This window comes from Lissotriton vulgaris, chromosome 3_1 (genome assembly GCF_964263255.1).
Source record: "Lissotriton vulgaris chromosome 3_1, aLisVul1.2, whole genome shotgun sequence".
Taxonomy (NCBI): Eukaryota; Metazoa; Chordata; class Amphibia; order Caudata; family Salamandridae; genus Lissotriton; species Lissotriton vulgaris.
In genome coordinates this window covers 1,468,668,676-1,468,681,051 of record NC_141689.1, presented here as the reverse complement: position 1 = coordinate 1,468,681,051, position 12,376 = coordinate 1,468,668,676, and the positions used below count along the sequence as shown (strand labels likewise).

At 44.6% G+C, this 12,376-nt stretch overlaps 1 pseudogene; it reads right to left on the bottom strand.

Moving 5' to 3' along the window:
* Positions 1-12,376, bottom strand: part of LOC147728039 (presenilin-associated rhomboid-like protein, mitochondrial) — a 104,338-nt pseudogene that overhangs the window by 21,258 nt on the left and 70,704 nt on the right.

The window sequence follows — 12,376 nt, the reverse complement described above, 5'->3', positions numbered from 1 at the left end:
CTGCTCCATTTGGATTTCATCTCAAATAAACATTGATTCAACATTTACCATTGTCCTATGTAACTCTAGCACTGGTTCCAAGATCACATCATACTGACCAAAACAGCTGGATCAGCAATTTGGGATAAAATAAACACAACTGAAGTCACACATCACTAACCATACGATAATATCAACTAGTTATAAAAGTAATGACAGGACCACTGTCATCAAAACTAGGGAAACATTTTAATGACACTACGTCACAACAGGTTCATAAACAAAGACCAATGGCCAGTCCATTCAGTGTCCATTTGCCACAGTGCAATGCTGTGTTACCAAACTTGCCCTTACTGACACTGCCATGGAAACTCCTCACACAGGGGTAAAGTAGGAACCTCAAAGTTGGCACTTGGGAATGGGGGGTCAGAGGTTTAGGGAGAGGTGGGTTTATTTTTGAGAGGATTCCCTTTAAGTGTCGGGGGTTTGGGCAGGATTTAGGGGGTTGGGAATGCTGTTTTTAGGAGTAGAGTGGGAGGGATGGATTTATCTTTGGTATGTGCTTTTATGTTTTTTTTTCCTTTTTTACGGCTAGGTTTGGGGGTGGGAATGCTTTTTTTCAAAGATGAAGTGGGAAGTGAAAGTGATGGGTTTGGGTGTGGGAGAGGTTTTGGGGACTTTAGGAGGGGGAGTCAGGTTTCAGAAGGACAAGGCCAAACATGGGAAAAACCGGTGGGATGTTAGGAATGGAGTTCCAGTTGGGAGGAAGGAGTGGAATTGTGAGCTGGTTCTGTTGTCTGCACTGTGTATTTTGTTGGTAATTTTTGAGTGAGTGACTGTGAGTGGTTGCATTTTTTGGTGTGTGTGATTTGGTTGTTCTTAATGTTGTCGAGGGGTCTGTGGCTGTTGGTGTGGTGTCTGTGGGGATGCTGGGTATTGTGGAGGGGTATGTGGCTGTTGGTGTGGTCTATGTGGTAATGCTGGGTGTTGTGGAGGAGTCTGTGGGTGTTGGTGTGGTTCTGTGGGAATGCTAGGTGTTGTGGAGGAGTCTGTGGCTGTTGGTGTAGTGTCTGTGAGGATACTGGGTGTTGTGGATGGGGATGTGGGTGCGGTGTCTAAGCGTATAGGTGTATGTGTGGAGGGGTCTATATGTGTTGCTGTGGTTAAGCATGAGCGAATTTTGCGGATCTCGCGTTCGCGAATTTTGCGGATTTGCGGATTCGCAATCCGCAAAATCCGCGAATTCCCGCGAATTTGCGGATTTTTTTTTTTTTGTGTTCGCCCGTGTTTCTGCCAGTTCGCGAGGGTTTTGTACACTTTCGCAAATTGCGAACTTACCTGTCGGGTCGCAAGTTTCGCGAACTTGTTGTTTCTACGTGTCCAGCCTGTTTGGGACACTCTTCTTCATCACTGCCACTCTCTGTCACCACTGCCACTCTCTGACTACTCATGCCACCCTCTGGCCCACCCATGCCACCCTCTGTTTCATCACCACACCCTCTGGTTGTCCAGTGTACATTATTTTCGGCAAAGCAAAGCACACCTTCCCTGCCTCAAGTGACCTGAATTAATTTGGGGCTGATTCATGTGTCACAGAATATTTTTTTAGCTGGCACCTGCTTCCTTAGTGCGCCCTGATTAGTGATCTTTTGCACTTGCTAAGTGCTTTCATTGTTGCAAAATTAGTTACAACACCTGCCCTGCCCCAACTGACAATAATGAATTAGGGGCTGATTAATGGATTTTAACTTCCAGCCTGGCTCCTGCTTGTCTCCCTTAGCTGTAATTCAGGACCTTTGTGGCATATGTGTAACTATTCTGAGGTTCAGAGCAGGGTCACATACTAGTTTCAACTGGCAACTGAACTCTGGAGGGGCCCCTCAGGAAGCACTCCAGGAAATGGCTACTAATGATGAGCCTGAACTTTTGAACCTGGTAAGTAGTTACTTTCAGTTTTGCTAAAATCGTATTTCTGCAATTTTGCACTTATTCGCGGGGCGCGAACTCACGCGAACAGTGCGAGCAGTGCGAGCAAAATCCGCTGCTCGCGGATTTGCGGATTTTGCGGGAAATTCGCAAATCTCGCGGATTGCGGATTTCCCGAAAATCCGCAAAATCCGCGAGCGGAACGGATTTTCCGCCCACACCTAGCTGTGGTGCCTTGGGGGTATTTTAGGGGTAATGAGGGTGGTGAGTGTCTGTTCTGGGCAAATATGCTTGAGTTTTTTTTCAATGTTTTGCGTTTGTGTGTGTTGCTTGTGTCTGATGAGGTGTTTGAATGTTTAGCTGCGCGTTTGCTTGGAATAGGAATGGGAACAGGGAAATTGGATGGGGAAGGGGAAGGGACAAGAAGGGGGGGTGGAAGGTTGGGATGGGTAAAGGGCTGCCCAGAGGGAGGAGGGCAGAGCCTGAAAAGATCTCTGTAGGCCAGACATGGCAGTATGAATACCTTCCAGGCAGGTCAGATGCTTGCTCTGCCCTTTAATTGCATCCAGGACTGCACTCTCACCCACAGAGAAGCTCCTCAGGAGGTCAATAGCCTCCTCACTCAAGGCAGCGGGGCTAACATCGGCAGGGGAAGAGGTGCCTGCAGCACAGGGGACCGCTCCCCTTTCATTGGATCAGGTACATCCAACTTGAAGGGGGACAACAGGTAGAGTGGAAAAGGAACTACGGGTGGCAGACAAGGATGAAGGTGGAACTAATCCTGTAGGGTCCACCTCCACTCTGGAGTGTCCACAGGAGGATGACTCACATGATGGCAAGCTTGAGCTGCTGTACCTCCCGGTCACTGGGTCCCTTATGTGTGTTTGTGTCTGATGTCTCACGTCTAGAAACACTGTCGTTGGCCCTTTCTCCTTCACTTGTCCTGGGTGTATCTGAAATGACATGTAACATGGGTTTATTGCAACTGTGTTTCCACACTGATCATCACAGATCAAATGAAAACATTGGAGAAGTCCATATATCACACCACCTTCATGGTTCCAAATTTCACATTTTGCACGAGCAAATGCATGCATGCTGCCTAATTTGCAAACAGTTGGGTCCACTCATGCCATAACCCCAGACAGACCGAAAAGCATCGAAGACATTGTCTACACTCCATCCTTATATCCATACAAGGATAGTTGATCACCTTGCATACTTTAGCACTTGTATACTATTGCAACAATATGTAACCAAATCGGATGTATCCAAGTGTGAGATTTACGTAATAGATACAGAAGGCCCAGAATCAAACAAATCTAACTATTGCTCATAATATATGATGATGTCATGAAGGTCAGGTTGCACACAAAGATACCATCAATTACTGTTGTGGGCGACATCATGTCACATGCAAATGCCCATTGCACACTGATGACACTTTGCACTCCAAATTACATCATATGTCCACTACCAGAAAAGTCAAATTAAAGCTTTGTATCACATTTTGCAAATAAAGTTCCTTGAAAACATTGAGGTCCAAATATTTGGAAGATAGATATTCGGAATTCACACAGCACAATATTTCCAAATACCCATATGAACATTCCCAATCCTCCTTGGTACAGATAATGAAGACAGTCATAGATTGTATATCCACAAGCCAATACACCTTTGAATGTTTTATTTGTTCCTGAACATCTATGACATGAAGGTGTGGGATCACTGGAGTCCCAATGGGCAGGCACATCACACCACTCTTTAAAATTGCATACTCAGATTGCCTTGTATGAATTAGTGTACACACTTACATATGATCTCCACAGTTCTACATCTCACTCCCTCAGGCATGTCAACAGTCAGTGAATGAGTGTATTGAAACAAAACACTATTGCAGATGAAACATCAACTGGCAAATGCACAATGGTTAACATATTATTATTTTATTGCTTTTCCAATACCATGATCATACACAGCATTAATAATTTCATAATTAAGGCTCCCTGTTTTTTTTACAGATAAATACAGACAGAAAACATGTATCTTCTTGTCTGTATTTATTTTTAAATGTGGATAAAAACGGAAATTGGGTTGCTTTTTGAGTATGTCTAAATACTGTCTGTCATGACTGCCAGGCCAATAGCTGTGTGAATTGGTATTTAAAAAAGAGAGGACTTTTAGTAAAGAGGCTTTAACAGCAGTATATATGCACAAGGTTGATCCTGAAATATGCCAATTTTCTTATACATGCATTGATTTATCTTCTGTGGGGGTTTACAACATTGAAACCTAGTAGGCATTCAAGCATGAGTGCAGATTTACCCGTTAAATAAATGTGGAAATATACTAATTTCAGCTTCATTTTTCCACAAAACCCCAAATTAATATGGATAAATACAGATAAAACTAGTGAAAAATAAATATGGATAAATACAGACGGAAATGTAAAAAAAAACCATAAAACCGGAAGCCCTACGCACAATACACAATGTTACAGAAAAACATTCAGAATAATTTCTTTAAAGCATAGCAAATCAACAGTTTAAAACATAGTTAAGCTCAGCTGTGGAGTCAGCATTTAAGACAGGGTTATCAATCAATCAATCAATTAATCATATCATTTGTAAAGCGCACTACTCACCTCTGAGGGTCTCAAGGCGCTGGGGTGGGGAATGCTGCTACTGCTCTAAAAGCCAGGTCTTGAGGAGTTTTCTGAAGGTCAGCAGGTCTTGGGTCTGCCGTAGGTTGATGGGGAGGGTATTCCAGGTCTTGGCGGCGAGGTGGAATAACGATCTGCACCGGAGGTCGCTCTTCGGAACCGGGGGACCGTGGCGAGGTCGGCAGAGCGGAGCTGGCGGGTAGGGGTATTGAAACTGAGTCGTCTGTTGAGGTACATTGGCCCGGTGTTGTGGAGTGCCTTGTGTGCATGGGTGAGGAGCTTGAAGGTTATCTTCTTGTTGGCCGGGACCCAGTGCAGGTCTCTCAGGTGGGGTGTGATGTGGCTGCGGCGAGGGATGTTGCGGATCAGGTGTGCAGAGGCGTTCTGGATGCTTTGGAGCCGTCTCAGGAGTTTGGCCGAGGCTCCTGCGTAGGAGGAATTTCCGCAGCCCAACCTGCTGCTGACGTGGGTCTGGGTGACTGTTCTTCTCATTTCAGTGGGGATCCACTTGTAGATCCTTCGGAGCATGCAGAGGGTGTTGAAGCAGGAGGAGGAGACAGCGTTAATGTTGCAGTCTGACAGCTTGCTGCAGTTTCTTTGTTTCCTTTTTCCTTGGGCGGTATTCACAGGCGGGTTTTCTACAGGCAGGATTCTGTGGTCGGAACACACAGGTGGAATTCTGTGGGTGGGAAACATGGGCGGGGTGCTTGGGTGGGATCTTGTGGGCGGGACCTTGCGGGTCGGATTATGCGGGCGACATTCCTTTTTTAATTTGCCCTGATTTGTCTCCCGTAGTGTAGCCACGGTTGGGGGTGGGGCTGTTGGCAGTATTTAAGGGCCTCCTCCCCTTCCTTCTTTGCTTGGGTTCTCTTCTGGTTTTCGGCCCCGGAAGTACTTCGGCTTTGACGTTACTGGAGTCCTGTCTTTTAAGGAGGTGCTTGTCTTTCTTTGCTGGATCGCTTGGAATTTAAACCATCTGTTTTACCGCCATTCTGGATTCCTGCTGTCCTTTTGCCTTGTTTTTCAATGCATTACAAGGATGGACTTTGTCTGTCTCCGGCTGGAGCAGACTTGCCTTATGCTGATAAGGCTATAGTGCGGGATTTGTGCTACGCTACCTAAAGAGTATTGGAGGCATTAACAGAGGACATTTTGCATGGACTTCAGGAAAATACGTTTTCCCAACAAAAGGAATATTTTCTGTTTTTTCAGTGCACTGGGAATACCTTTTGGGACTAGTTCTTTTATGAAACATTGGTTGTTTTTTGTTTCTATCAGTGGGTTGTTTGTTCACCTTTGTGGTGTTCTCTCTACCACTCCGTCACCAGCACAGCGCGACCGAGGCTGGTGATGGAGCGGTTCCGTCACCAGCATGGGAGGGGTTAAAACAATTCTGGATGGTGTAAATCATAGGTTTTAGGTCCAAAATATTTCTATTAAAATTTCAGGCCCTATTTAGCTCTTATATAGTTTGTAGCTAACAAGAATCTACTAAACTCAAAGACAATAATCTGGCTAGTATAATTTTTTAAGATCCTTCCTGCCTCTTTGTATGATTTCACGCCTATATTTAAACAAAGTGGTCTAATCCATTTACTTCTTGGTACCACATAGGCCGAACAGAAAAGCAAGACATGACAATCATCTTCTTTCGCTCTACTAGAACATAAACTGCATGTATCATTGCTGTTAATGAACCACTTTGCTACACTTGCATTTATCCTTAAGATGCCATATCTATATTTCATATACAGTGTCTTAGCAAGTGGTGGACGAACCTCATCAAGGAAAGATTCATATTGTGCAGTATCTTTAAATGAGAGGAAGATAGTCGTTATTGATCCATATGTTTTTCCATTCAACACATTCCAATCTTGATAAGCCCAGAATGATAATTTCAATATTTTCTTTGAGACTTGGGATAAGCTGTGTGGTTTATCCCAAAAATGCGCTAAACCAATCCTGGTGAACCAGGATCTAACATGTCTAAACCATAAAATATTGTTGCAACTATCCAATTCCAGTAATTCCATGAGACTGTTTTTGTAAATGAGAAGCTCTGGGGTCGACCACAGTCTTACCCAGAGCATCAAAGGTTGCAAGATTGCATGGTGGTCAGTACGTTTTAGATTTAAGTCTAATCCAAGTGCTATTAAGGGTGTACTAACCGGTAGTCTTGGAAGTGCTCTGAAAAACTTGTTTTAGCCAATTCCAAATACTTTATCACACACGGGTCCCCACAATTATGCCCCATGCAGAGCCGCAGATTGGGCTTTAAATTTGAAAACTTCTAATACTGGCAAAATTGCTTTACAAAGACTTCTACCATGCCTTTTCAGGATAGGCAACATGTTTTGTGTAAGTATTGTTTTAATTCTTTCTATCTGGGTTTTCCACGACAAATTAGAGTCCAGGGCCACACCCAGATAGCTAAAATTATTGACATGTTCTAGTTTATGGACATTTAAAAACATTGATTCCTTAAAATGTTTATGAGGGTTGATCGCCATATATTTAGTTTTCTTAGTATTAATTTCAGGACCCTTTTTGCTGCAATATGTATGGAATTTGTCTATTAGTTTTTGCAGGCCCCTTGGTGTTTGGGAGATAAGTATAGTGTCGTCAGCAAAGAGGAGGGTTGGGAGCCTTTCGCCCCCCCAATTTTGGAGAATCGTTTATACAATCCTCCAAGTAAATTGGGATATCGTTGACGAATAATGAAAACAATGTGGGGGCCAACACACATCCTTGTTGGACCCCTCTCCTTATCGGTATTGAATCAGTTAACTCTACACCAGGGCCCCATCTAACTTTGGCATAATTGTTTTCAAGTAGCCTTATAATTTGCATTAGTAAGTTGGCCTGGAGTCCTTGGTGTCTAAGCGTTTCTCACAAAGTTTTTCGGGGAATTAAGTCAAAGGCGGCACGTAAATCGACAAAAGCTACATATAAATGGCCTTTTTGTAATGTGACATACTTCCAGCATAAGAAGCAGAACCGTAAGACTAGGTCTACAGTACTAATTTTGTCTCTAAACCCTGCTTGAAATTTTGTAAGGACCGCTTTTTCCTCTCCAAATATTTATTCTGTTTAAAATATGCCTAGCATAAATCTTTTGTAAGATGTCTATTAGACTGATTGGGCGATAGTTGGCAGGGTCATTTCTATCGCCTTTTTAAAAAATTGTAAAGACTTCCGTCCCCCTCCAAGTCTCCGGAATGTCTTCATCGGCAGCTAAAACGTTGCATAAACAGTTTATGTAAGTAGCCCAGACACTAATATCATGCTTATAAAGGTCATCCGGTATTTTATCTAATCCGGGAGCCTTCCCATTTTTTACTAGATTAATGGCTAATTCAGTTTCCTGTAAGTGGAAAATTAGTTCGTCCTGCTCGAATTCAGCGGTAAATCTGCCTCCAGTGGGGCTGGGTCCTCCTCCGGTGCTTCGTATAAATTAGTGAAGTGATCAATCCAGGTAGTCTTATCAAGGAAGACTTCCCTAGATCCTCTTTCTTTTTTATTTCCTTTTGCAACTATTTTCCAAAACAGCATATGGTCCCTGCTTTTAGCCGCAGTTAACATATTGGACCAAATCTCTTCATCCCAGGCGCTTTTGCATTTTCCTGTATCTTCCTATATTTAAGCCTGGCCTCTTTTACGACCTTCATGTTGTTATTTTTTACTGCCTGCACTAAGTCGCCTTTTGCGATGCGACATTCTTTACTGTACCAAGCTTTTCCTGCCTGCTGCAATCTACTAGCTCTACCATTCACCTCTGTTTTTTTTGTTACCAACGGGATGAGTTCTCTAAAGAACCCTATATGCAGATCCAAAAAGGTTTTATTGCCATCTTGGCCAGCCACCTACAGCTCAAAATTACTAGCAAGGGTACTGTTGACATTAATCAGTGCTTCATCGTGCTCTAGGATATACACCCATTTAACTGAGCGTCCATTGTTACTGATTGAAATATCATCTGGGCAAGTGTGTGTCATACTTCTGTTATCCAAGACACTGTGCATTAACCTACTTTGGAGATGAAGCACACTCTACAAGCAATGCCATGATTGGCTGGCCACAACCCGACAGGAAAGTTGTGGCCACCATTTTATTTATTGAGTCATGGTCCCGGGGCCTCAACATTGAATTAAATGTAATAAAAGGGGTCAAGGTTGAGGTGCCCTGACACCATGGGTGCAATATAGGGGCAGCTGAGGGACCTCTGATGAGCAATAAACTGCTTGTAAAAGCTTTTTTCCAGGTGCACAGATCTGCAGACTCTTCACAAATGGAAAAAGCACACACTCTTGGACCAACTGATATGCCCAATCAAACACCAAAACAGACTATCACAAACTCACTTCCACACCCACACCAGCAATTAGACACCTACAAACAGATCCACACAACCACTCTCATACTCATACACTCAGTCACATATTCATAGACCCACTCACATATCCATCCAGCTACTCACACACCCAGACAACCACTCAGACGCCTACTCACACATCCAGTCACACACTCACATACCCCCTCACAGACCCATACTGCTACTCACACACCCACTCAAAGGACCCATATAGCTTCTAAGACACAGTAACAGATGCATAGAGCCACTTACAACCCCACACACCCACTCACAAACTCATAAAGCCACTCAGACACTCTCAGAACAACTCACATACCTACTTACTGACGCATACTGCCATTTACACACCCATGCATAGACCCATAAAGCCTCTCACACATCTACTTACATACCCATACAGCCACTCATATATCCACTTATAGACCCATACAGCCACTCACACACCAACTCAGACATCCTCAATAGCACTCACACATCAACTCACTGACCCATACCACCACTCAGACATCTACTCATGGGCCATTAAAAACACACACACACATACTCACAGACCCATATAGCCACACACCAACCCACAAAACCATTCAAACACCCCCTCACCAACCAATACCACCACTCACAGACCCATACAGCCACTCACATACCCACTCACAACGCCCATACACCCACTCACACACCCAATTTTATATCCATGCAGCCACTCACACATCCAGTCACAGATCCATACAGCCACTCACACGCCCACTCACATACTCATACAGCCACACAGACACCCTCAAAACCACTCTCACACCCACTCATTGACCCGTACTGCCACTCAGCATCCACTCACAGACTCATGCAGTTACTCACACAGCCACTTACAGACCCATACAGCAACTCCCAAACCTGTTTGCAGAGTTCACACAGCTAATCATGGACCCATATAGCCACATCCACACCCAGTCAGAGATCTATGCAGCCACTCACCCACCCCCTCACATACTCATAGAGGCATTCAGACATCCTCAAAACCACGCACACACATTCACTGTACCATACCACCACTCACACATCAACTCACAGACCCATGCAGCCATTCAAATGCCCACTTATAGACTCATACAGCCACTTACACACCCACTCACAGACCCATACAGCCACTCACACACCCAGTCACAGACCCATATTGCTCTCATACACCTACAAACAGACCCATACAGCCACTCCCAATTACACCTATAGGCCCATACCACCACTCACACACCCTCAAAACCACTCACACACTTACTCACAGACAAATACAGCCACTAACACACCCTCTCACAGCCTCATATAACCACTCACACACCCACTCACATAACCACTCACACTCACAGACTCACATATCCACTCACATACCCACTCATAGGCCCACACTGCCATTCGCACACCCACTAATAGACCCACACAGACACTCATACACCCAGTCAGAGAACCACACAGCCACTGACATATCCACCGAGAGATCATTAAGCCACTCACACCCACTCACATACCCACAAAACAACTCACTCACCTACTCACAGACCCACACAGCCACTCATACACCAACAAACAGATACATGTAAACAGTCACACCTCCTCTAAAACACTCACACACCTAACAGCCACTCCCACATTCTCTCAAGTACCCATGTAGTCAGTTATACACCTATTATATTAAATGTGTTGTGATTTTGCATAAATGCTTTGAGTTGGGAAAAAATGTGCAGATCCGTCCTGAACCAAAACCTGTTGCTATTTTGTGATGAATGCACAGTTTTGGTTTGGGATCTACAATGCAATATCTTGCTGCTGCTGATCTCGGTGGGGGACTCCAAACCCCAGAATCCATTGCTCCCTGGAGGGAGGGGTTGACAATGCACTTTTAACCGCCATCGTTCTCCTGCTGCACTGGATGCTGGTCTTGCTGCTGCTGGTCATGGTGGGGTACTCCAAACCCCAGAATCCAGTGCTACCGGTAGGAAGGGGCTGACAACATGCTTTTAAGCGTCATCAATCTCCCGCTGTTGGTCTTGGTGGGGGACTCCAAACCCTAGAATCCACTGCTCCCCTGGAGGGAGTGGCTGACAATGTGCTCTAAAGTAATATTGTTCTCCTGCTCTGCGGGATGATGGTCTTTCTGATGCAGGTCCTGCTGGGGGACTCCAAACCCCAGACTCCACTGCTCCCTGAAGGGAGGGGCTGACAATGCTTTTTTGAAATACCATCATCCTCCCTCTGCATGGGACGTGCACAGGCAAAGCCCGGGCCAAGGCAGGCCCGTCCTTGCCTGTCATTGACAAGAAGAGGCAAGGCAAGGCTAGCCCTCTTGGTTTATGATTTTTGCAAATCTTAAGACAGACTAATGCCAAGCCAAGAAACTGTGAGTTGTCAAAAGTACTCCTTGTATGCTTGTATTCTTTGAGATTGAGCTGCACGTTTCATTTGTGTTGTGCCCTGCTTATCTGGCAATCTATTGTTGAACTTGAGTCCCTCAGACCTCTAAGGGTTTGCTGCTCCTATATTTCATTGTTTTCAATACTCTGCCTATAATTTGGTACCAGCTCAAGGGCTAGCGCTCCTGGCCATTAGTGGAAGGGTCTGGGGCAGGTGTGCTCTTGGTGCAATAGTGATTGTTTTGCTTATAGTGTGGCCATGTGGCTGCAAGTAATTGCTGTGACCTTGCCCTCTATTATTTCATAATTTTATCCTACCTATAAATTAGCTTATAAATCCTTGTCTGGGGAAAAGGAAGACAACTGATTGCAGGAGTGGGGAGGCTCGGCCAAAAAACAACAAAGCCAAACAGGTTTGTAAGTCAGCAGGAAGCTTCTGTGTTCTAGATTGGATTGGCTTTCTTTTAGTTAAATGTTAGGAAATTAGTGTTCCGCCAGCCCCGTTAAACCTAATCAAACCTCCAGTTCCCCAAACATTGATTGATCTCAAAATCAACTTAAACCCAACGCTGCAAAAATGTATTCCCCAAATGTTAAAAAGTCCACCACATTTAGTTTAACTAAATGCCTATTAGTTATACACCATTGCCCTTTATTATAGATGAGGCTGAATCAAGGATCCTTGTACCTCCCACTACTGACCCAGCCCCAGGCATCGCAAACACTGAACTCACCCTAACAAACCGATTTTCACCACTTTTGAACTTAGGTTGCATGCAAATGGGAGGAAAGAGGCTCAAGAGGCGGGAAGGTGCAATGGGAAATGGGGTAGAAGAGGAGATAAGCGAAGGTGGTAGTGCTGGATTAAGGGGCAAGGCGACAACAGATAGGCTTGCTACGAATTACGTTGTTGTCTTGAGAATTATAGCAGATTTGAGGTCAGAAGTCAACTTGCTGAAATCTGCTGTTCAAGATCTCACTAAGCAGGTTAAGTTCCTTCTAGTCAGAGGTGACTTGGAAGTCCTACCCCTGAAGCCG